Raw genomic sequence first — 24,378 nt, 5'->3', positions numbered from 1 at the left:
CTGGCCTCTGAACACATTCTTGTCTGTTCATTTATCTGGCCGGACCACACTTTGTTCAGTCCTTTGCTCCTTTGGTTGCTTCTCCTGTGGGTGGTGATTTAGAAGGAAAAAACATTCTTCACCTGATCCTGGTATCCTCAACTACCGTCCTATTTCTCCCCACTTTATTGCCAAATGTTTTGCCAGATGTTCTTATCTGCTTCTCACCACCCACTTTCTCCTTAGCCTCTGCTCCCCTGTTGCCCAGATACCTCCTAATTACAAGACGTAGCTCTCCTTTCTCAGTAGTCTTTTGTCTTGACCTTGCTGCTGCTTTTAGCCCTGTTTCCTGTTCTTCCTTTGAGAGCCTCAAGTGGCCACTGTAGCAACCTGTATTCTGAAGCGGTGGTCCTAAACACCCCAGCTCCCTCTCCTGTTCCCTTCAGTGACAACTCAACCTTCATCATTCTCTTCAAGACCCCCATCTATCCCGTGTCTTCATTCTGAGCAGGTGGCTTTGCTTCCTGCTTGATCAAGAAAATGGCATTGGGTTGCCTTCCCTCAACTCCATCCTGCTCCTGACTGACCCCCATCCTCAGTCCTTACTCTCTGTCCGAGAGGATAGCTGCCTTGCTTTTGCTAAAGACCTGTGCTTCTTCAAGAACTTCACTTCCTTTTTTTTAACTTCTCCATTTCCTTCTCTCTTGCTTTCTTCCTCCATTTTGTAAACATGGCCAAGCTTCCTTATCCCAAAAACCTTTCCAGCACCCCTTGGGTACTTTCTAATCTCGTTCCTCTTTTTCATCCAGGTGTTTTGAGAGCATAGCCTGCACACTCTACTTCTTCACCCCGTTTTCTCCTCCAGCCGCTACTCAGGCTGTCTTCCCTCACCACCATTCTGCTCCAGTAGCTCTTAAAAAGGTCACCAAGGGTGCGTGCATTGTGAAATCCAGGAAGAAGTTTTGCATGCCCATCTTACTGGACGTCTCTGTTGCGTTTGGCAGTGCTCATCACTCTGTCCACCTCACAGCTCTGCACTGGTGACTTCCCCAGCTCTGAAGTCTGCCGAACATCCTTGTCCCTCCCCGACTCTTCCTTCGTTCTTTGGGCTTCTCTACCTCCCCCTGCAGTTCGTATTCTCCAGTGATCAGTCTTCAACCCACTGCTTTCCCCACTTACATCCCTGGTGGTCTGGCGGGATTTCACTCTGCCTGCGGCTCTACACCTCTCTGTCCACATCCCAGATCTCTCCCCTGAATTCCAGCTTCCTGTGTCTAGTCACATGCTGGGTGCTCCCAACGGGTGTTCGTTCATTCTTTCCATTAACCAGCGGGCCTCTTCTGTCCCCAGGCTCTGTCGGGTGTGAGGATGAAAGCATCCCCCTCCGCGAGGCGCTGTACTGTTCTGACCCTGCCTCTGTCTCTCCGCCTGTCCCTCCTCTGTCCCTCCTTCTGCATCTTACAAGTGAGCGCAGCCTCATTGGACCTTCCAGCTTCAGGGAGACTCTCAGTGGTTACCTTCAGCCCCGGTTTTTCCTGAGCGCCCTGGTTCCTTGCTATCTTTCAGACACTTCAGACTCAGGTGCCGGCTGCTCATCATTTTCCTCCCATAGCAACTCCTCCTCCTCACTCCAGCCTTGTCATTGCTTTCTTCTGAACACCAAGCGTGAACTCACGTGTCTTCCCTACCTATGCGTTTTGTCTTTTTCAACCAAATTAAAAGCAGTTTGAAGTTAGTGTTCTGTGTGGATGTCTGTGCTGCTTCTCTCCTAGCAAGAGAGAAGGAAATGGAGAAGTTAAAAAAAAGGACGGTATAAGGTGAGGCAAAGAGAATAGGTGGTTCCTGTTTTAGCAATCAGCTCCGAGGCCCTGCCCCCTTTGACTTAAACGGTCACTTCAGAGATGGTATTTTTTGGAAGAGGTTTCATTCAGACTTCCATTTCCAGCTTGAAGGAGAGCTAAGGAAGAAGTTAGCCACTGAAGGATGAGAATATGTAATCAGTTTAATGAGGACTCTCACTGGGGATGTGCACAGGAATTTTTAAATAACATTTACTTTACACCATGTGGGATCTTCCCTTCCCTTTGGGTAGTGGGTCTGTTAACATTATATCAGGCTGGCTCCATAACTTTCCTGTCACCTTCAGTTTTTTTAAACAAATTATTTTTAATTGTGATAAAATGCACATAATATAAAAATTTATCATCTTAACTATTTATATCGTTTAGTGGCATAAAGTACACTTGTACTGTTATATAACCATCTCCAGCATTCTTTCATACTGAAAAACTGAACTCTGCACCCATTAAATGCTAACCCCCCCATTCCCTCTCCCTCCAGCCCCTGGCAACAACCATTCTACTTTCAGCCTGCATGGATCTGTCTACTCTAAGTACCTCCTGTAAATGGAACAAATTGTACTTGTCCTTTCGTGAGACTGGCTTATTTCACTCAGCATAATGTCTTCAAGGTTCACCTATACTGTAGCATGTGTCAGAATTTCCTTCCTTTTTAAGGCTGAATAGTATTCCATTGTCCATGCGGATCACATTTTGTTTATTTTTTCTTCTATCAATAGATGATTGGGTTACTCACCTTCACTTTGAAAACAATCTCATGAGTGATTCTCTTAGAGCCTCCCTCCCTAGCGTTGGATTGGGGAGAGAATAGTCTGTCACCCAGAACACTGTACCCCCTCTGAGACTGACACCCCCTTCCTTCCTCAGACTCATTCTGACTTTGAGGACATGTTCAGAGTGGTGGTAGTGGTAGGGGTTAGTGGTCTTGTCTGCAGGAAGCGCTGGTGGGAGGGGGCTCTCAGAACTTAGATTGTAGGGTACTTAGTACCTTTTGTCCTCAGCTGAAATTTCAAGACAACAGGAAAATTCCCACCCAACATCCTGTTACACTTAAAAAATTAAACAGGACCTAGTTCTAGATCACATTTATAAGAGCTGTACACAGAGGCCCTGAAATTCTGTTGTCTTCTCTTCTTCTCTTTTTTTAGCATCCATCATTCTTGAAAAGGAGGTCTGGGGTCCAGTATAGGGTGGTATTTTCAAGCCCCTGTGTTACTCATTGAATGTGACTTCATCCTCTTCAGAGGCGAGACAGCCCCTGAGGGGTAGACTTCTTTGAAAGGGCTTCCTTCCGCTTGTCTGGACTCCAGATTGCTTTACCGAGTAGAACCCATATTAATTTCCCCCTTTGGGGGCGGTCTCTCCTGATCTCTCATCAGTTTAACTGCAAGTGCCTTATTTCTAGGGCCGTTAGGACAGCACAGCAGAGGAAACTTTAAATAGGTCGGTTTAGTAGTTTCTAACCCTTTCGATTATGAAGACAGTTACTGAATTTCCCAGGGCCTCACATAAATGTACTTTGTGTTTCTTTTGACTAATAATATACTTAATGATTAAATTCAGTAAAGCATTTAATTGGACTTTTTCTAATTTGCAAAAGTGTGACAACACTAGTTGCGCATATTTTAGACTCTTGTTTCTTTGGTCTGAGATGGTGCTCGGTGCATTGTGGATCCATGGTCGCTTTTTTTTTATTTATTTATTTTTGAGACAGAGTTTCACTCTGTTTCCCAGGCTAGAGTGCCGTGGCATCAGCCTAGCTCACAGCAACCTCCAACTCCTGGGTCAAGCAATCCTCCTGCCTCAGCCTCCTGGGTAGCTGGGACTACAGGCATGTGCCACCATGCCTGGCTAATTTTTTCTACATATTTTTAGTTGGCCAATTAATTTCTTTCTAATTTTAGTAGAGACAAGGTCTCACTCTTGCTTAGAGCTGGTCTCGAAGTCCTGACCTCAAGCAGTCCACCCGCCTCGGCCTCCCATAGTGCTAGGATTATAGGCGTGAGCCACCACGCCGGGCCCATGATCACTTTTAAGGAGTCCTCCCTCTGCTGTGGAAGTTCTGGAACCATAGCTTGGGAATGGTGCCAGAAGCATGTTTTCCTAAAAAAGAAAAAGAGCAAATAGCATGATTGAATTTCCATCTTACAAGATTTGACAGTCTAAATGAAAGTGTCTAGGTTGAAAGTGTGTTTGTGTGCGCCGTTTATTTGTGTACAAGGGTTTTTTGCAAGTGCTTTAAGGACTGATGAGGAAGCCACGCCAGGGTTATTTCTCTGCTGAAAGGGTAGAGGGCAGGTCATCTGACCCACTAATTAAACTTGAAAAGGGAGAGTGTGTCTTTTGCCACCTCAAAGGCCAGCTGTTTATTGAATTTCTCCACCCTGTAATTGTTTTACATATGGAATGGTTCCTGGAGAAAGATCTAACATCTGCACAGGTCTATCCTGTTCTTCTGCTGTGTTTACTGTAGTGAGTTCTGCCCTTACGTTCACATAGTGCAAATTGCACGTAGGGCGTAAATGTACCTGCCGTGGAGAGTTTTGGTAGATCGTATTAATACTCTGAAGCATGTTTTGTGTTTGATAGGTCAAGGCCATTCATTCCATATTTAGTCCTGTGTGGGACAGGCACTCACCTGTGTGCTGGTGATAAAGAGGTGAATGTGACAGCTTTCCTATTTTCAAAAAGTTCACAGTCTGGAGATCATTATCTAAATACATGTAGTTAGATGTATATTGATTAATACACAAGGAGCTTGGGGGTCTTGGGAAAGAAGGCCTGACAACCTCTGGATAGAGAATGGGGATGGAGGATGAAACAGGGCTTCTTAGCCAGATGTGTGCTATGGGTGTGCCTTGCTACCTGGAGTATTAGCCAAAGCATGGGGGTTGGGGGGGTGTCAGTTTCTATTGCTGAGAGTTGTCCCAGACAACCTCAGAGCAGCAGGAAGTCTTCCTGGGAGGTTGGCCAGCTGTTTTTATTCCCTTGACCTCTTGGCATCAAAAGGTGCCAGTTAGACCCTGGGTTTTACATTGGAATTAGTAAATGGAGCTCACCAGCAATGATTAAAAAATCTCTTAGAGTCAATCCCATGAGAGCAAAGATGTTAGCTGTGAAGCCTGGGCCATTTTCCATCCTGGGAATTATGCTCTGCCCCTTCCTAAATTCCCATTGTGGTTTCAAATGAAGAGGCCATTGTTCACTTTCCTTCCTAAAAGGAGCAATATATTTAACTTCTGGCCCTTTGCCTGACTGATGGAGAGTTGATCTCTCTGAAGCCAACACCCGTGGCTTCCCATCAGGATAAACACTCTGCCTCCATCTGATTTTCCCTCTCTGGTTGAAGTTATTTAGATTGTGCACCGGCTTGGTAGGAGGCTTGCTGGTATGTCCTGTCGGGCGGCTATAGGGCCCTCGGTGCCCACCCTATGTTGAATAGAAATAAAAGGCACAGTCTGAGCTCTTCATGGCAGCTGGTGGTTCTCCAAAAGACCTATTATAGGAATTTAAAGCAAATGTCTGTCACATGTCATGAGTTGTTCTTAAAAAAAAAAATGTCTGATTTTAGGACTTTGAAGCATGACACAAAAGAATAACACTTTTTGAATAGTTTGGGTCCAGGCAGGTGTCCTAGACCACAAGTTTTCACTTATTTTTAAGCAACAAAATACTTTTTGTCCAAATGATATCTCCTATAAAATCCCAATACCGCAGAGTTTCTCAACCTTGGCATGCTTGGTATTTGGGGCCAGATAATGCTTTGTTGCAGGAGCTTTTGTATACATTGTGAGATGTTTAGCAGCATCTCTGGCCTCTACCCTTTAGACACCAGTAGCACCTCCCCCTCCTGCTGTGACATTGCAAAATGCTTCCTGGGGAGCAAGATCACCCTCCGTTGAGAATCAGCGCAATACAGGCTATAAAACTGATTTTATAAAAAGAAGGAGCCCATGCTCTGCCCTCAGAACTCTGCCCGGGGCTCCTGAGTGGCAGTGTTGGAGGAACAGGTATGCAGCTCTGGGCTACACAGACACACTGGCCCAGAGGGGGAGGTTGTAACTTTTAAAACCCTGGTTTTGGAGAATCTGTTATAAACAAAGCAAAACAGCTACAATCAGACCATTGGTGTTTTGAACCCCATATGTACACTAAGCACGTATGTATGTTTACGATGTATACTCGAGTGTGTAGAATAAGGGAAAAGAGATGGCTGAGTGATGTCTGCCTAACTCCTTATGCATTGGGGTTTGGCTACCACAGTTTGCCCCATTTTGCCAGCTGAAGGCCTGTGGCTTGCAGCGCAGTGATATAGTCACCCTTGCTGTGCAGAAAACCCCAGCTCCCATGAGACTCAGCAGAACCAGCCCTGCTCACGGGGGGCTTTATGAGTGGGTGGGCTGGCACTCGTGGCCTCTTTCAGCTAGACTGTAGCTGGATCCCGGTTTGGCCATGGTTGTTGCAAAATCGTTAGAGGGGTTTTTGTGTTTCTGCCCTTTGTACTAAGTAACGTGTCCTTCTTTATGTGTGTGAGTGACCGACCACTCCTTCTTCCCAGGAGCCCAGCGCTGTCCCCTCTGCCCCACCACTCTGAGCATGGGTTGCATAGGAGGGACTCTGGGAGCACGGCACGTGCCACTCCCACTTTTTCTTTCCTAGCTCAGCATGATGGAAGTGGTGTTGGAGCCTGTCCCACAGACAGAAACTAGAGATAATGTAACAATTGCTTTTGTATTTAGTTTTATGGGCATTAGTATGAGCCAGAACCGTACCACTAAGTGAGCCACTCTTAGTGGGGAGACGTACAGGCTCAGGGCGGGAGGGAATTGGCTGCCTAGAGGGTCTCAGCTTCAGTCAGCCTCCCCAGAAAATCATTTTAACCCCACTTGACAGCCTAAGTGCAGCGTTAAATCAGTGGACAGCGTACGTCTAGCTCAAGTACTCTCCTCACATCCTAATGATTTGTTTGGCTGCTTGTAAAGGTCTCCGAGCACATACAACAATGTTTTATTTTCCCAAAAGATCACGTGACCATTACAGTTAGCCTTTGGAACAAAGGAGTGAGCAAAACCCATCTTACCTGTATGTCCATCTGTAGATTTCCAACCCCACTGAGAAACCCACTTCCACAAATGCTTCAGGCGTTCTATAGAGGTTTGTTTAGAATTCTTAGAATTCTCAGAGCCAGGTGCAACATCCCTCCATCACCTTCCTCTCTCCCATTGCCACCACCATGGCTAGACAAGGGGAGCACAGGTGGATGAGGTGGGTGGGACCTAAAGCCCCTTCCCCTCTAGCCTGTGATGGGGAAGATTGCTATAAGAATAAAACAAAACTTTGCTTAAGATTTGATATCAGCTTGATTTACTTAAATCTCTGGTGTGGGCAAACCATTGAACTGGAAACAAAGGCTCAACAAAGGTTACCACTGATAATATTAGTTTATAGTAGATATTATCTAGTAGTGGTTTTATGAGTGATCCAGGTATATAATTGGTTTGATTTGAAAGAAGAGTGGGGTTTCCAGGATGGTTCTGTCCCCCATGGTTCCCTAATAAGTGACTATATTTCCTGATCTGTAATTTTGTCACCTTTTATCATCAAAATATGCAGTTTTGGGCAATACTGATAGGGATGGAAAACTAAACACTATGTAAGGTTGAATGAGTTTAATAGCCGTTGCAGAAAATATTCCTACATCTATATATAACTTTATAACATATAAATTGTTCTTACATAGATTCTCTTGATTAATTATCACAGATCAGCTGTGTGGCCCAGGCTCTGGTCACCTTATCTTGAAAGAACTTAGAGAATCTGATGATGTTGCAGACCTGTAGGAAACTTCTCAGTGCCTTCCTGTGATCTGTGGAAGCCCACACTTCTTCCTTTCCCTTCCTGGGCTGGTGCTGACCTGCTTTTTAAATCTCATCTCCCACCAATCCTTCCTACTCACTGTAGTTCCAGCAATAGTTAACTATTTGTAGGTACCCGAGTGTGGCAGGCTCTTTTATACTGCCGGTTACTAGTTCTTGCAACCGTGAATCCATTCGTTGGTTCACTGCTACTTGCATGCTAGGCACTGGGGACCCCTCTCCCACCCCCTTGGTTCTCAGTCTAGGCAGGCAATGGTGATGCCATGTGGTAAGCACTTGGGTCTGGGTGCCGTGGGAGCTGTGAGGAGGGCAGTCACACGCTGACTTGCAGGGTGTAGGGAGGTGAGGTGGGAGAATTGGGGGAGGAGAGGAAGGCAGCGTTAGAGGAAGGCAGTGACGGGCGTGGACCCCAGGCCACACAGGAGTGGATGAGTGATAAGGTTTTGGTGGTGGGAAGCCCAGCTACAGGTGTGCCGTTTAAAGGGCTTTGCCCTGAGGCCTGAAGGGAGCCATAGCTGGGTGCAGATTGCTGCAGAGGACCTGTCTGGGGTAGTCCCTGTCCCCCCCACTCTCTCCCCCGTACTCTGTTGCTCAGGCTTTAGATTCAATTTGGACATCACCACTTCTGCCTCTGTGCTCCAGATTCATGGGCTGGGTAGGGGTGGGAGGCTCCATGGGGGATCTCTCCTCTGTTCCACAGTCCCTGGACAGGAGATAAGGTACAAGAGATAATGTAACAATTGCTTTTGTATTTTGACTGTTTGTTTACTTGTGTGTCCTTCCTCCTAGGCTAGGGTTTAAAATGCAGATTCTTGGGAGCGAGCACACACAGACACCCACACACTTTCTCTTAGTCTCGCTTACATCATATTCTTACAGAGTGCCTGGTACAGATCGGTGTGCTGCAAATGTTTGATTGAATGAATGAATGAAGTTGTTGAAATTTATATGTGAAAGTGTGTCAGAGCCTGAGTTTAAAGCTCACAGGTGATCCCCAGGTCTGCCCCTCTCACAGCATCACTGTACCACAGTGGCCACGTCGAGATGGATTTGGAGAAAGAAGTAGGCAGTCTCATGGGACCACAGCATCCTAGAGTCCCAGAAATGAGAACAAGAGGTCCTTAACTTGGATTTTATAATTCTCCATGGCACACCAGTATAATCTGCCAGAATACCACTAGTGAGAGATAGACACTCATTTATGACAGATTTTGGGAGTATACAAAACTGTAAAATCTACCCCTGACCTGCAAGAAATTTTTGGTCTACTTGAGGGTAAGAGGCAAAATGGAATGACAGGCAATGGAATGACAGTGCAATTTGTAAATGTTACCTGGAGTACTGAGTGCAGAGGTGCAATAGAACTGTGCAGTGATTGAGGAAGAAAGGGAGAGAGCGTCGTTAGCTGGAGTGGTCTGAGATACCTTTGGATGAGGAAGCACTGTCATGAGGTCTGGCTCTGGGAATATGAGAAGGCATTGCAGGGTGGGAGGAGTGATGTGAGCAGAGTCCTGGAAAGAGACACAAGGACACCAGTTTGACCAGCACACAGGTTTGTGTAGGGGAGCCATGGTTGATATCTGGGAGGGGATGCTGGTCCAGGTTTGGGAGGGCCTTAAATGAAAGGTGGGTATATTATACAGTTGGGGATGTGTGGCACATGCAGCAATTTAAAAATCTGTTGTCCTCTTATCTCAGATTTACCTTACTAGTAAATGTCATGAATTTTTTCTTATTTTTTATTTCAGAATAATACAGGGTTACAAACATCTTGGTTATATGAATTGCTTTTGTATAGTTTGAATCAAAGTTATAAGTGTGTCCATCACCTACATAGTGTGCATTACACCTGTTAGGTGTCAGTTTACCCATCCCCCCTTTCTCCCACCTGCATGATTTCCATTGAATTTTACTACCATATGTGCACTTGAGTGTTGATCTATAAGTTTCAATTTAGTAGTGAGTACATAGGGGTTTTTTTCCTTCCATTCTTGTGATACGTCGCTTAAAAGGATGGTCTCCAGTTCCAGCCGGGCTTTTGTTACAAAAGGTATTAGCTCACCATTTTTTTTTTATGGCTGAGTAATAATCCACGGTACAGGTATATACCACATTTCATCGATCCACTCATGTATTGATGGGCATGGATTTTTTAATCTACGATAATTACCATGCGTTCCTCTTTCTGGAGAGTCCCGGCCACGTTTGATTTCCAGGCCAGTGGAAAGCAGCCCAAGGTGTGACCTGCAACAGTTTCATTTGGCTTTTTCATACAGAGGAATGTTTACTCGTCCCTGCCTGTTCCATGTGCTCACGGCCCACACACACCTCCAAGCTGTCACATTCCCTCTTGTGCAATGCTTTGGCCACTGTCTCTACCAATTCCATTTTTCCCACCTCTAGTGGTTTGGAATCTACCTTTTTTTTTTTTCAAGTGGTTATACCTGGAATTTTAACATGAACGTTTAAGTAATGAAATCTAAGGTTAGCCACCACTTTACCCTCCTACCAAGCAGTATAAGGATCATGTTATAGATTGCTTTTAATGCCACTTCCCTTCCTCCTGGCTGATATTGTTTGATATTTTAGTTTCTGCGTTTTTCTTGTGGAACTCCATTAACTAACTATTTCAATGGAAACAATTTTTAAAAAAAATTAGAACTGTGATTTCCTTAATTTAATCCAAAACACAATGTTCAAGCCGCCGGGCACATGATCTAGAATAAGCCTTTCAGTTCACACTGACCCTGTCGTTGCTGAAGCAAGACTCTTAGCTCTTTCCCAAGTCTGCACAAACAGCCTCGGCAAGAACGTGTTCATCAGAAGTGTCACTTCTTCATAAGCCTTTGATCCAGGGTAATTTCTTTTTAGACTTGGATGGTAAGTTTGCCCCAAGGAAGTCCAAGAAGTTTCATGTGAAGGCTTCTGTTTTGTTTAGAGTTTGCCACAAATACTGGAAGAAGAAAGTTTTCTATTATTTATGTAGTTTTAAGTAGAAGGCTACAGGCTGTTTTATAATAGTTCCTGTTTAGAATTTTTTTTACCTGCAATTATAGTGTGAAGCTGAGTGCCCTGTCCTTGTGTTCACAGAGGAATTTTCTCATACAACTACAAGAAAATGTGGAAAGTTTAGTCAGAGGAAATTCGACTCTTTCATCTCTCAGGAGTTACTGCTTCAGGAATGCAGTTTACCGAAGTGGATTAGAAACAGTTTGTAATGGGGAGATATATGTACCCATTAAAGGCAGCAAGGAGATTTTCCTCTCTAAGTCACCTCATCCCTAGTCTGCACCAGAGGCCGAGAATAGCTAAAACTGCTTGTTCTCTGACATGAGCCTAGGATGTTTGTTGAAGGCTCTGACCAAACTAGGTCTTTCAATAATTGATCCATTTTACTTCTATGCCTGAATAAAGCTCTAACCTGGCCTTTAAACACCAAAAATTTTTCAGTGGGAGCTCCTATTTTGGGAAGATGAAAAAATATCTGTGTGTCTGTCAGTCACAGAAAATATTCCCCACTGGTTTGAGTTTTAATCGTTGCCTGTAAAACTTAAAAAAAAAAAAAATTTTTTTTTCCTAGCTAGGTTTTTCTCTCTTTAAAATACCTTTTTTGGAGGAGGAGATGGAGCAAACTTTCAGTAAATATAGTTTTATCCTTTTTTGTTTAGTTGGTTTAAGAAATTCTGAATGCCATAGTTCACATTTCACCATTATCCTGTGTTGCACATTCAAGGCCAAAGGTTTAGAATAAGTTCTTAAGGGAAGTGAAATTAAAGCAAGAATGGAGTATCTCTTAATTGTTTTAGAGACTCCTACAGTTTCACCTGAGTTTCTGTTGATCCGGGAAATAGAGGGAAACAAACATGAAGGGCTTCATTCCTTACAGGCAAGTGAAACTGGCTGCTACCCCTCATTTAATACAAATAAGAAACTGAGGAAAAGCAGGCTGGAAGGCCAGAAAAGAGCACAGATTTTTAGTCCTCTTTCATCAGGATTGCTGTGTTCGTGTTAAGGAACCAATTTGTAAGCTTTGGGCAACAGCTCAAATAGAAACCTCTGCAGACTGAGTCAACCCTCTGTTTCTCAAGGACAATGGTGAACGTTTACACATGCTTTGCAGTTAGAGAGCACGCAGTCATCTTCTGTTTTTGATCTTTGTGATCAAAGATGGATTTGAGGAATTTTTTAAAAAAAAATCAGTCTGTACAATAAGTACACTACTTTCAAATGAAGAAAGGGAACATTCACACCCATTGTTTTCAGAGCCTCGGGGAATCCTAAGATGTTTGTCCTGGGGATGATGCCATAGGTGACAAGTCACAGCAGCTAAAATCAAATCTGTTTCAGTTAATAAAGAACTGGACAATGAGGTTAGTAGGACTTATCTTAAAGAAGCCAGGAAAATGAAAAGTCTGTGTGTACTAGGAATTATAAATAGAGAGAAAGTAGAATAAGCATTACTTGGATTATCTTATGAAAATTTAACTAGATAATGTTAATCAGCTAGATACGATATAAAAACTTGGTGGAAGTGTGATTTCCCTCCATCTGATGGCCAGAATAATATTATACACATGGGCTTTTAAAAACACAAGTATAGGTTTTATTCCCCTCATCCCCTGTAAAGTTTTCAGGTAAATTCCACGGAATCAGTAGTAGAGACCTATGTTGTGTTTTTTTTCTCAACAGGAAAAACAGTAGCTAGCTGTGTCCCCTCAAATAAATACCTATACAAGAAAGTCATGGTTCAAATGAAAGGCAGCCCAGTTTTTTTTTAAAAAAATGCACAAAGTATTTGAATAGACATTTTCTCAAAAGAAGAAATGTGAATGGCCAAGAAGCATACAAAAACATGCTCAGCAATTTTAGGCATTAGGGAAATGCAAATTAAGACCACAAGGAGATACCGCTAGAATGACTAAAAGGAAAAAGGCCAAGAATACTAAATGTTGGTGAGACTGTGGAGTGCTAGAAGTTTTCATATAATTGATAGGAGTGCAGAGTGGTACAACCACTTTGAAAAATGGTCTTGGAGTTTCTTCCAGACTTAACCATACATCTACCCTGTGACCCAGTAATTCTTCTCACAAGCATTTACCCAAGAGAAATGAAAGCGTATCTCCATTAATGGAAAGCAGATGCCAGCCATGGTATATTAATAGTTTTGAACAACTGATGTAATAAAAGAATAAAGAATGTGTTTGAGCTTGCCATTTGGAATATTTTCTTTAGAGTGGCCCAGACTGGACACCTAGAGAAGGGAATGTAATCCTACCATACTACTCAGCTCTACAGAGAACAATGTTTACATAATGAGTAAATATTGTTTATTAGTTTATTTTAAAGCTATGCTATTAAATATATGCAAATATAATACTGCTATATTCTTACAAAACAAACCTCATTATATGGTCACTTCTTATGTCTAGTAATATTATCTCTCTTACAGTATATTTTTTCTGACATTGATGTGGCTAGATTGCATCTCTTTTGGTTAGTATTTGCCTTCCATCTTCTCTCCTTCATTTACTTTCTACTTTTTTTCTACGTATGTGTTAGGTTTATGTCTTATAAAACAGCAAGTAGTTAGATTTCCTTTTTAAAAAGTTGGTTGAGATTCACTCCACCACTGTCTCTGCCCATTCCATTTTCCCCACCTCTACTGGTTTGTAAGATATAACTTCTTTTTTTTAAGTGGTTATATTTTGGAATTTTAACATATATGTTTGTGTAACGAAATCTAAGGTTAGCCACCACTTTACCCTCCTACCCAGCAATATAAGGATCATGTTATAGAATGCTTTTAATGGTACTTCCCTTCCTCCTGGCCTATATTGTTTGATATTTTAGTTTTTACATTTTTCTTTTGGAACTCCATTAATTAGACACATGTACTTATTCCATCCATTATCTGTTTATATGTACCCACATGTTTATAATTCTTATAACTCACCATTTTCTTATGACATTCAGACCTTCCTCTGAGGATCATTTTCCACCTCCTTAAAGTACATCCTTAAGTTCACTTAGTGAAGGTATTTGGTGGTGACCTATCTCAGTTTTCTGAAATATCTTTATTTTGTCCTCGTTCTTGAAAGCTAGCTTCACTGGAAACATAGATCCTTAAGAGTTAGAAGGAACCTCACTGACCACCACTTGGCTCAGCTTTGTCTGTCCATTCCAGAAAAGCCTGCCTCTAGGCACAGAGGAATACAGGACTTTCCCAGGGACCCTGCCGCCCACAAGGTGACAGTTTCTTAGCCTGATACTAAAGATGCCCCTTTGTCCTGCTCCCTTTTGTCCTCAAGCCAGTACCTGTCCTATTACCCTGTAGACGTCTCCCCAGCACCTGTCCTGTTACCCTTTGGGAAACCTTTGTATTAGAGAAGTTGGTTTTCTAGTTGTTCCCTAGCACTGATATGCCTGGGCTTATGTCATTCTCCCTGGATAGAATGTCCTTCCCAGACTTCTCTCTTTATCTTGGTCTAAGTTCTACTCTTCCATCATGGAGCTTTTCCTGACTTCCCTAGCCCTTGGGGATCTTTTCCTGCCCTTTACCCCTATAAAACCTGTAGATGACACTTAGCTTTGGTGCTTGACACTTTTTATCCCTTTATAGCGTATTTCACTGATCACATCTAGATCAGTGGTCTCAACCTTTTTGATCATGCAGTTCTCAGTGAGTAATTATTGGACATGCACTCCAAAGAAATGTATATTTCCTTATAAATTATATATATAGTACTGTATATGTTATAAACACTATAAAATATCCACAAAACTGAAATGAAGATGAGAAACAAATTCAAGGTCCAGTGGTTTCTTCCTGCATCCCAGCATACTGATTTGAGTGCTCTTCCCCTACTGCCTGCTGTTTTTATCCCTATTAAGTAGACATTTGGGAAGTATTTGATGACAATGCAGGTACTAGGTGTTAAGGTGACTAGGTCAGAAAGTGAATGTCAGGAATTCCTTGAACCTTTATCTTCTGTCAACTCTGGGCATTGATACTTACTGTTGATTTTTCTTGCAACCCTCTTTTCCATTTTTCCTGCTCCATCTCTCTTTCGCTTGTCTGAAGCCTTCACTGACTCCTAGCTGTATTGTCATTCTTCAGAGAAGCCACTCTTGATCCCCCCACATCTGGTTAGGCCTCCTGCCCTGCCATGCTCCCGTGGACCTCTTTGCTGCATGTGGTAACAGCCATGCAGAGTCTGTCTCTGGCACTAGGTGCTCATGTGTTGAAGGCGTTGCTGTGTCCTGTTCACCACTGTACCCCTCCTTCCCATCACAGTGTCCAGAATTTACTAAGCGTTCAAACTCTGTCAACTGAATAAGCACATGATGGAGAAGGAAGGAAGTGGTTAGGTGTCCTTAGAGCCTATTCTGGGACCAGGGTCATAGCAAAAGATGGTCTGCTCTGGTGCCAAAAATGGGGCAAAATACCTCATTGCCCCAGAAGTGATTTGTGAATCAAATGACAACTTAGGGCCGAGAGGCCTATTGCTCTTTGCTTTTCAGTGGGAACCCTTGAAGTTTATTGAACTGTGTTGTGTCTTTAGACTGTTCTTACTAAATTACGATAAACCTCTGAGTTAAAACTAAAATATCCAGATTTATGTTAATATGGTGTGTTGAGCTGGTACCCAAATCTCCAGGAAATGAAGGCATTTTTTACTCCTTGCCCAGTGATTTGGGATATTCTTATATACATCTCTACTTTTCCTAAAAGTGTAGACTCTTACTTAAGGATAAGACTGGGTTACTATGATAACAGGGTAAGAACCCTTTCAATGGATTTTAAGAAAAGAGAATCCATTTGTCTTTGACTAGTGGAATGTTCTCTTTTTAGTAAGAAAGGGATAACAAACTGGATCCTAGAGGAGGGAATTTATTGCAGACCCAAAATTCTTTCCTTAGAGGTTAATCCCCATCACTACCAAACCTTTGTTTATACTGTTTTTAAACAAACTTTTATAAACCAACTGTTTATAAACAAAGGTTTGGCTTTTTTTTTAAATAAACGAACAAGTTTAATTTCTTCATCTCTTTTAAATTTTGTTTGTTTAAGGCATAATGCATTTGTCAAAAAACAAACAAAACCAACCTGGCAGCCAAGATAATAAGCTTCTAAGTTGTTAGCTTCTGACAGGGAGTGACCATATGATGTAAATGACATTTGATTAAAGCAGCTGTCTCCCTAACTTTTTTTTTTTTGAATTATCGAAATAAAAAGGTGGCTGAGGTTCAAAGCTCTCCTATTAGTGTTGCAGGAAATTTGGCTGTGTGATAAGGTAGTTTACCTTCATTGTTGGGTTTTGAATTAGTCTGTTTACAATGAGCAACGGTATAGCAGTTTTAAAAACCGTGTTGAATTAGCAACATGAGGGAGGCAGCATTGCTTTCATTCTAGCCCCATAGTTGAAGAAAGAAATGATTAGGCGTCATACTCCTCCTGGTTAATATCCTTTAAAGTTTTCCTAAGATCATGAAACCAAAGCTTGGAAAGGGCCTTAAAAATCTACTGGTGGATAAGATGGAAAAAAATTGAAAGGGAAATGGAATAAGGCAAACTAAAGGGCAGGATTCTTTTAGGTCTCAGCAGGAAACACATGTTTATCTGGAAAAGATTCTGGTTGGACAGGTTGTTTGTATAAGAATCTTTTTTGTGAGGAAGGAAGACCAACCTAGGCTTGTTACAGGCTGGGGTGGGGGTGGAAAGGGCAGTCCCTAAGCCTCAAGTGAATGAGAAAAATACACAGATTTCAAACAGAGAAGCTCCACTTTCACAGGGATGATCTGCTTATGCTCTTAGCTTACTTTTAAGTTGTGATGTATACTTATTTTATAAAATATGGCAATTAAACAGTAACTGTAGTATTAATTGCTGTAAGAATAGAAACAGTAACTTTTAAAAAGATATGGAAAGGTGTTTTGGGTGGAAAGTAGTTGGTAAAGCAACACACAGAGTATGACACCATTAATTTAAGACTGTATGTCTATGTAATGTATATTTGGTGTGTTCATCAAGATATTCAGTGATTATTTGTATAGTCAGATTTAAGATGATTTTTAAAAAGGATCTCTTCTTTATCATTTTCTGTGTCATTTACATTTTCCATAGTGATCATCATATCATCTTTATAAACAAGGACAACTCAAGAGCAAAAAGAGAGATCTTACATGTTGCCTGTGCTCTGGCAGCTAAGATTATGTTCAGGCAACGTTGTTTCCTTACATTATACCTACTGTACATTTATCATAAAGGTTATCAGGAGAAAAGGGGCTCATGAATGGGACATTTTCTTCCCAAGTAAATTTAGTCATGAAGGACAAAACAACAAATAATTGGAAAACGCTTACATTTTCAAGCATATAAAACCAAGATGCATAATCTAACTTAAGCTTGGAGCTGACGATAATACCATTTTGAGGTATCTTCTCAGATAGGATAACAGAGTAATGATAGTGCACCTCCAAGATAGATAATGTACCTCCAAGATAATGCACCTCCAGGTGACCCAAACCAAAGATGATAAAACAGAAACACTTTTACTCATCATCCTGAAACCTAGTGGTGATGATCCATGGAGGAATGTTTAATTTTTCCTCTTTAGGAAACGAAGAATGGGCTGGGCTTGGTGGCTCATGCCTGTAGTCCTAGCACTCTGGGAGGCTGAGGCAGGGAGGATCACTTGAGCTCAGGAGTTTGAGACCAGCCTGAGCAAGAGCAAGACCCTGTCTGTACTGAAAATAGAAAAAGTGCTCAGGCATTGAAGCAGGAGGATCCCTTGAGCCCAGGAGTTTGAGGTTGCAGTGAACTATGATGATGCCACTGCTCTCTAGCCAGTGTGACAATGAAAGACTGTCTTAAAAAAAAAAAAAAAGAATGAAGACATGGCAAATGGAAATCTATTTATGGATGAAATCAATGGAGGAAAATGAAATATCTGTAGAATCATAGTAAGAGAGTAGGAATTCTTAACATTTTTGTGGGAGGGACTATAGGATTCTTGAGATTGATAATAAGAGACAGGACGAAATTTCCATTGTGAAATTATGAGTGCAGAAAGGAGTAGCCACAATAATAGCTGAAGGTTATTACTGTAAAAACTTTCTAATTATACTTCGCCTTGTTCTACAAAGAGCTTGAAGAAGCTTACAGAAAATATATATGGCAGTTAAAAATCAAGAAGAAATCAGGACCAGGGTAAGTATAAATACATTACGATAGCAGGTGCTATGGATGCCCTGCCCATACTTCCTCTCAGCCTGCAAAAGGAAGCTGGAAATGCTGGGAGTTAATGTCCTCCTTCCCCCCGAAGCAGCCATAGCGGTGCCAGAGGATATAGATGCCAGTTTCTCTCTCCCTAGGATGTTCTACCAACTTGAAATCCCCCAAAGGGATTGCGCCTCAGTTGCCCACACTGGAAAACTGCTCAGTAATATACTTCTTACGGATTTCCTTCCATCTCTATCTCACTTCTCTAATCCCCTGGTGCTTCCAGGGATTACTTCCCAAATAAGCTACTTGCAACTGAAGTCCTTGTCTCAAATTCTGTTCCTATGGGAATCCAAATGCAGACAGGTGTAGAGAGACTAGAACAAGGATAAGCAAAGCAAGAGAAGAAGGATCTGAAGACATCTCTAAGGCTGTTTGTATGGCTCCAAGGATAGTGGCACTATTATCTAGGAAGAAGAGTGGATTGAAAAGGTGGGGAAGGAGGTTTAGCTCAACGAATGTCACTTTTTAGGTGGTTCGTGGATGTCTCGAAGAGATGCTGAGAAGCTACTTAGAAATAAATCTAGCAGCAAGAAGCCAGAGCTAGAGCTGTATTTTTGGAGTCCTCAGTATACAGGGAATTTCTAGACGTCAAGAGAATGTATATGGTTTCTAGAGATGAACAAACATCCAGAAAGACCAGAGGATGGTGTGTAGTGAGCTTGGAGACATAGACATTTTTAGAGACTGGGAGGAAGAGAAGGGTCAATGAAGGAGACTAAGAAAGAGAATTGTAGAGAGAGGAACCAGGTGCTCCTGTTGTAGCCCAGGCCCCTTTCTTCCAAGGACGTGAGAAGGGGAGAGTTTGTACTTTGGAGTTTGTATAGATCCCAGAGGTGAAAAAGGGAAGACGATGTTGAGAGAAAGATGGGAGGTCAGTACTGTCTCCTAATGATGTGGTAAGAGGCTTTTCCTGTGGCTATTAATGGAATTTTGTTTCAGGTGGTCACATGCAGGAGTTGTGATCACCTTCTTGCTGGCAGAGGAGGCTGGAGTGCTGGGTGAGAAAGGGCTCGGCTTTCATGAGTGCTCTGAGCCATGAGTCCTGCTCAAGAGTGTCAGTCTAGTAACAAATCCTTTTCCTCTCCTCCTTTTGCCATCTCATTAGCTTGCAGGATGGTAGGGGTTTGTGTAGGCTCCTCGGAGAGAGCCAGATCCCTAGAAGCACCTGTGTCTATCTCCTGTAGCATTGGGTCTCATAATACAGTGAGTCTGATCACTCTGAGTTTGGAAATACCTCTGAGTCATATATGGTTAAGCTCTTTTCAAGAAACGCAGAAGATTCTGTACTACCTAGTGCCATTTAGGGGGCCTTTGCTGCCATTTTAAAAGACAAAAACCTTTTGTTGCAGCCTTTGTCACTGGTATTGGCACAAATTCCCCAGAACCCTCTCCCTATCCTGGTTCCCCAGTTCTCCTTTCTCTTTTCCAAATATCTGCTCATCTTGAAATCTTAATTAACCAGAGGACTAGATATGCGACTCCTGGGATTCCCTTTTGACTCCACGCCTAACTTCACTCTCATCCACTGGTGATGTGCTCTTGTAAATAGTCATTTATGTATTTGCTTAATTCCTGTCCTAGTCTTTCTGTTTTGGTCACTATTATCTCAGACAAGGATCATCTATGTTTATTTTTTTATGCATCATTCCTTATGCAAATAGTTTGGTGAGCTGAAAGTTGCTTATTCAGTGTTTGATAACATTGAACAAAATTCTCTTGCTACCTTATCTCATTACCTTCCAGGGATATATTTTGGAGATATAAACAGTATAATATGTTCTGGTTCTTTATTGACTAGTAACTTTTGGTTAACTCTAAGGTTTTCCTGTTTTTCTCACAGTTGTTCCCTCCCATGTGCACAAATGATAAAGTAAATATCTCAGGAAGAAGAAAAAAAGATGCTTGATAGTATTGGTATTTCAACAATAGTAAACAAAGTCTGGTGTCCTCCCTTCTAGCATTGGCTGCTAGACCTCACTTAACCTTCCTGTTAGTTGCTTTCTCCTCACCAGAAAATGTATTACTTTCCAGGGATACCAGGAGACCACTGTTAATAAAGGACACAGTGCAATGTGGTGTCATTCATAGAGCCCTGGGATAAATTCGAGTGGAAGATTCTAGGGCGAGTTCTGGCACAAGCTAGCTAGATGAATTTTGAGTATGTTAGCTTCTCTAGGTATTGACTTCCTAAGTATTCATTCCTCTTCTAGATAATTAGACAATTGAAAATCCTTCCTATTCCTAAAAATGCTATGGTAGTATGAAGTAAGGGATTTAACAGCAATTATTAATATAATAGGTAACAGTTACTACCTGCCAGGTACTTTTCTAATTATGTCATCTTTATTGACTTTAACTTGTTGTGGCAAGTATACAGCTAGTGTTACATCTCTTGACCGGGGAAAGAACCAAGCAGCACAGGAAGAGTCAGGGAGCAGCCTTTATTCTTCCGGCAGGCTCAACCCAGCCAGTGTTAGCGCTCTCTTCTCGTCTTCTGATCTTCTCCCCCCTTCCTTGTTCTCCACCTGCTTTTATACCTTTGGTAGGGCTCAAAAACCGTCCAATCAACATCAAGCTTTAACATCCAATCAGCAACAAGTTTTAACATCCAATCAGCAACAGTGGGATTCAAAAATTACCCAATCAGGATCATGCGAGCAGCGCAGCCGGATGACGGAGGCGGCAGAGCCCTCAGTGCAGCCCAGACAGCAGACATCAGCACGTGGGCCTGATGGCTGCACAAGGGCTTGATGGCATTCCAGCACGTGGGGCCCAGCAGCTGTACAGCGAGCCCTGCGGCTCTACCATGGGGCTGGCCCCAGCAGTGTGTCCTCCAACTCACCGGCCGGGGTCATGCAGAACCACAGAGAGGCTGCAAGCGGTCATGTCCTGGTGCCCGACATTTTCCATGTCAAACTCATCGAGTCCTCAAAATGGCCCTGTGAGGAACATACTCCTTAGATTCTATGGATGAGGAAACTGAGGCATAGGATGTTAAACAGCTTGCCCAAGGTCACCCAGCTTCTCAGGGGGAGAAGCAGCATTCACACCCTGGGCTCCAGATCCCATGCCCTCAGCAGCCGCACTCTCCTGTCCATTGTTGTGTAGAAAGGCTGTTCAGCCTCCTCAGCATAACCCTTTAACAACAAGCCACAGGTCTTAGTGAACCACAGCACCTTTGCTATTAGGCACATTCAACTTAAGAGTTAAGTCATATTTTATACTGAATCAAAGTTATTTCCTTTATCAATTTTATGTCAGTAATTCTGGAAACTAAAAAGTACCATGCTATAAATTTTTTTTCTCTCTTATTTAGTTTGCTTACAATCACTTGAAAATCAGGAGTTAGTATCCATGGTTTTGCTCCACATTGGAATGTTTTAGAAGTACTTTCGAATACATATTTTTGCTGCTAGAACATAAAACTTTAAATTCAGACAGGTAGAGCAAAAAACTAAAGAGGGTGAAGTATTTTCTACTTCTTGAGATAAAGTTAAGACACTTTTACAGAAGCTTCTGAGATATACTCCTCCTCCGCAAAAGCCTCACATAACCAACACAGGTTTCAGACCAGCGTGACTTACTGTGAAAACTGCCCCCACCCCAGTTGTTTGGTGACTCCTAGTCACTTGCACATTCTAAAGTTCTCAAAGTGAGCATGTGGGATGACAGTCAGGTTTGAGGAGATAGAATTTTAGTTCAGAATAGTTAATCTTCATCGTACTTGACATAATTACTCTGCACCCTGTCCACAGATGGCTTTTCAAAACCAACCCCCGGTGAGACAGATGCGGGCTCCAGGCCTGCCCCCAGCTCTGGAGAATGGAATGTGAATTTCCGTGCTGGGGCACAGAGCCAGCTTCCTATTTACTTAGAGGCACTGGGCACCTCAGCAGCCAGACAGAAGTGGTGATGCAAGTTTTGGCTGCAAAGCAAGTTAGGGTTGCCTGACATGTCTGACAAAAGTACGATCTGAGAGATTTCTCAAAGCCCTGATTGGTTTAAGGCACAAAAGGATTCAAGAGTTTGGTTTTTTTTTTTTTTTTTTTTAATCCTTTTGACTCGGTCTTAAGTGAACAGGAGGCGGGTGCAAACAATGAGGAAGCTCCTTCCACGGATTGTGAAGTGGGGTTTGTAGGCAGGTGAACAGAGCAGTTGGAGAGCCCTTTCTTCCTCTTCATGGCATCAGTCCAGAGAGTGGTGATGGTGAAAGCCATTGCAAGCCATGGGGTCCCCAGAGTTCTTATGTGATCACATGTCTTACACATTTCCAGGTGTCTGTGTGTGTGTGTGTGTGTGTGTGACTACATGTGTTTGCTTTTTTAAAAGAAAGAGGCACACGTGCAAAAGAATACAGAAAAGGGAAAATTGAAGTTTGTCCATGACCAGGTTTGAGATGCATGGGAGGCACCTGGGACAGAGGGGAAAGAGACACAGTCCCCAGGTCGTGACTGAGGTGCCCTCCCAGGCTGCTGTGGAACCAGAAGGGAGGAGCATTTCACCTGGTGTCAGGATTTGGGGGAGGCCACTCAGGTTCTGAGGCAGACAGATAAAGTCTAAATTACTAGTCTAAGCTAGTAATTTAGTCTAAATTACTAAAGAGGGAAGGCTGTTCCAGAAACGGCCAAAAGCAAGAGCAAAGGTGGCACTATATGCCTGGCGTGGTGGACAGCTACGAGCAGCTTTTTCTTAAATCCTCTGGTTATGAGGAATGGACTGGAAAATTCATAGGTCATGCTACTGCTGCGGCAAAAGCTACCGAGGAAAAGAAAAATAGGATTCAATTCATGAAATATTAAAAATGCAAGTGAGCTGGCCTTTTAACCAATCTTTATAGTATTAAGAGATTAAAGAAGTAAGTTCTTGGCAATTAGACCCCCAGGGAGAATTTAATTTGCATCTAGGAATGATAAGTGTTATGTAATTCAATACAAGTTTTGCTTTGGCCAGTATTAAGCTGGGTCTCAGGCTGGTAATAAAAGGTGATTCCATTAGCCTAATTTTATCATCTCCTAACAAAGGAACATTAAAATCTGTTCACTTTGTGCTTACCAAATGATCTCTGAAAGTATGGTGGAAGAGAACCATGTAGTATAGTAACTTCTGTTCGTATGCAATCGTTATCCAAGGTTTTAAGAACTTGTCAGGAATGTTGACTGTGACACTAGCCTCATAGGGCTGAGGTCAGGGGTGTATTTTATCTTCTTGAGACAGATGGGAAACCTGAGAATGAAAGTAATTAGGCAGCTTGCCAAAGATTATGCACACTCCAAAACAAAAACTGCAACATGTACAATTTTAGCAGTGCTAGGGCCTCTGAAGACATTGGTGCCTTAGCCAAATTCACTTTGGCTATTTCTGCATTTCGTTCTTTGAGATTTCTTGTGTAGACTCTAATATTTGCTGTTAAAAAGAATGTAGCAGTTGGTAGCTCTATAGCCTACATTCTTGCTTACTGGCATTTTTTCAGAAAATAAATTTCTAGAAGTTGAATTGCTGCTGAAAAGGACATACACATTTAAAACGTTGACAGGTATTGTCATTTGGTCTCCAAAAAAGTATTCTTGAAATAGCTACATTTTTTTTTTTTTGAATGCTGCAGCGTGTATAGCTTTTTGCTAAGTACTTGGAATGTGTTGCCTGATCCAGTCCTTGGAAAAACCCTAGGAGGGTGGTACTACCTGGTTTCTAGATGGAAACCCTTAGGCTTTGCAAGAAAAACAGCAGGGTGGCAGGCCAGGACTAGAGCTCTGTTTATATCAACAGAATGGGGGTGCCTGTTTGACCTCCTTGAAATGGACACTTTAGCAATCCTCTTAAGTATTTACCAATTAAAGAGGTAAAATGTGATGTAGCTTCTGGTTCTTATGTGTCCATCTTGAATAGACTTGGACATCTTGGCACATTTATTGGCTGTTTGTATCTACAGTTTTACAAATTGCCTATTCACAACCTCTGCCCCATTTTTACTGGATTGTCCATCTGTTTTTCCTTATTGATTTCTACATATCATACATGTTCCTTTGTCACATGTTGCAAATTGTTTTTCCTCCAGTTTGTTTCTTTCAACTTTCTGCTTTGTGTCTTTTACCAACTAGAGCTTTCAATTTCTTAAGTTGCAAATCTGTGAACATTTTATAGCTTTAGAGTGTTATTATCCTCATCCTATCCCAGGAGTATAATATTTTTCTGTGTTTTCTTATTTTTCTATAATTTCCTTCTTAACACATACCTGAAATCATCTTAGAAATCTATTTCTTCCAAGTTCTAAAATATATTAGCAAATTATTCTTGCGTGATTTCTTAAATTTTCTTGTTATCAGCGATGAAAGCAATATCGAGGAAGCGAGCTTTATTTTTATTAGTCACAAGTCTCTGC

The 24,378-nt window shown here is 42.1% G+C and overlaps 1 protein-coding gene across 1 annotated transcript in view; it reads left to right on the top strand.

The window, feature by feature from the left end:
* The window catches only part of PRKCH (protein kinase C eta), a 218,702-nt gene that overhangs the window by 85,488 nt on the left and 108,836 nt on the right, over positions 1-24,378 (top strand). The gene's annotated exons all lie outside the window — the stretch shown is intronic.

Source organism: Microcebus murinus, chromosome 6, assembly GCF_040939455.1.
Source record: "Microcebus murinus isolate Inina chromosome 6, M.murinus_Inina_mat1.0, whole genome shotgun sequence".
In the NCBI taxonomy this organism is placed as follows: Eukaryota; Metazoa; Chordata; class Mammalia; order Primates; family Cheirogaleidae; genus Microcebus; species Microcebus murinus.
The sequence above is the reverse complement of the archived record's forward strand: the minus strand, read 5'-3'. Positions and strand labels throughout refer to the sequence as shown.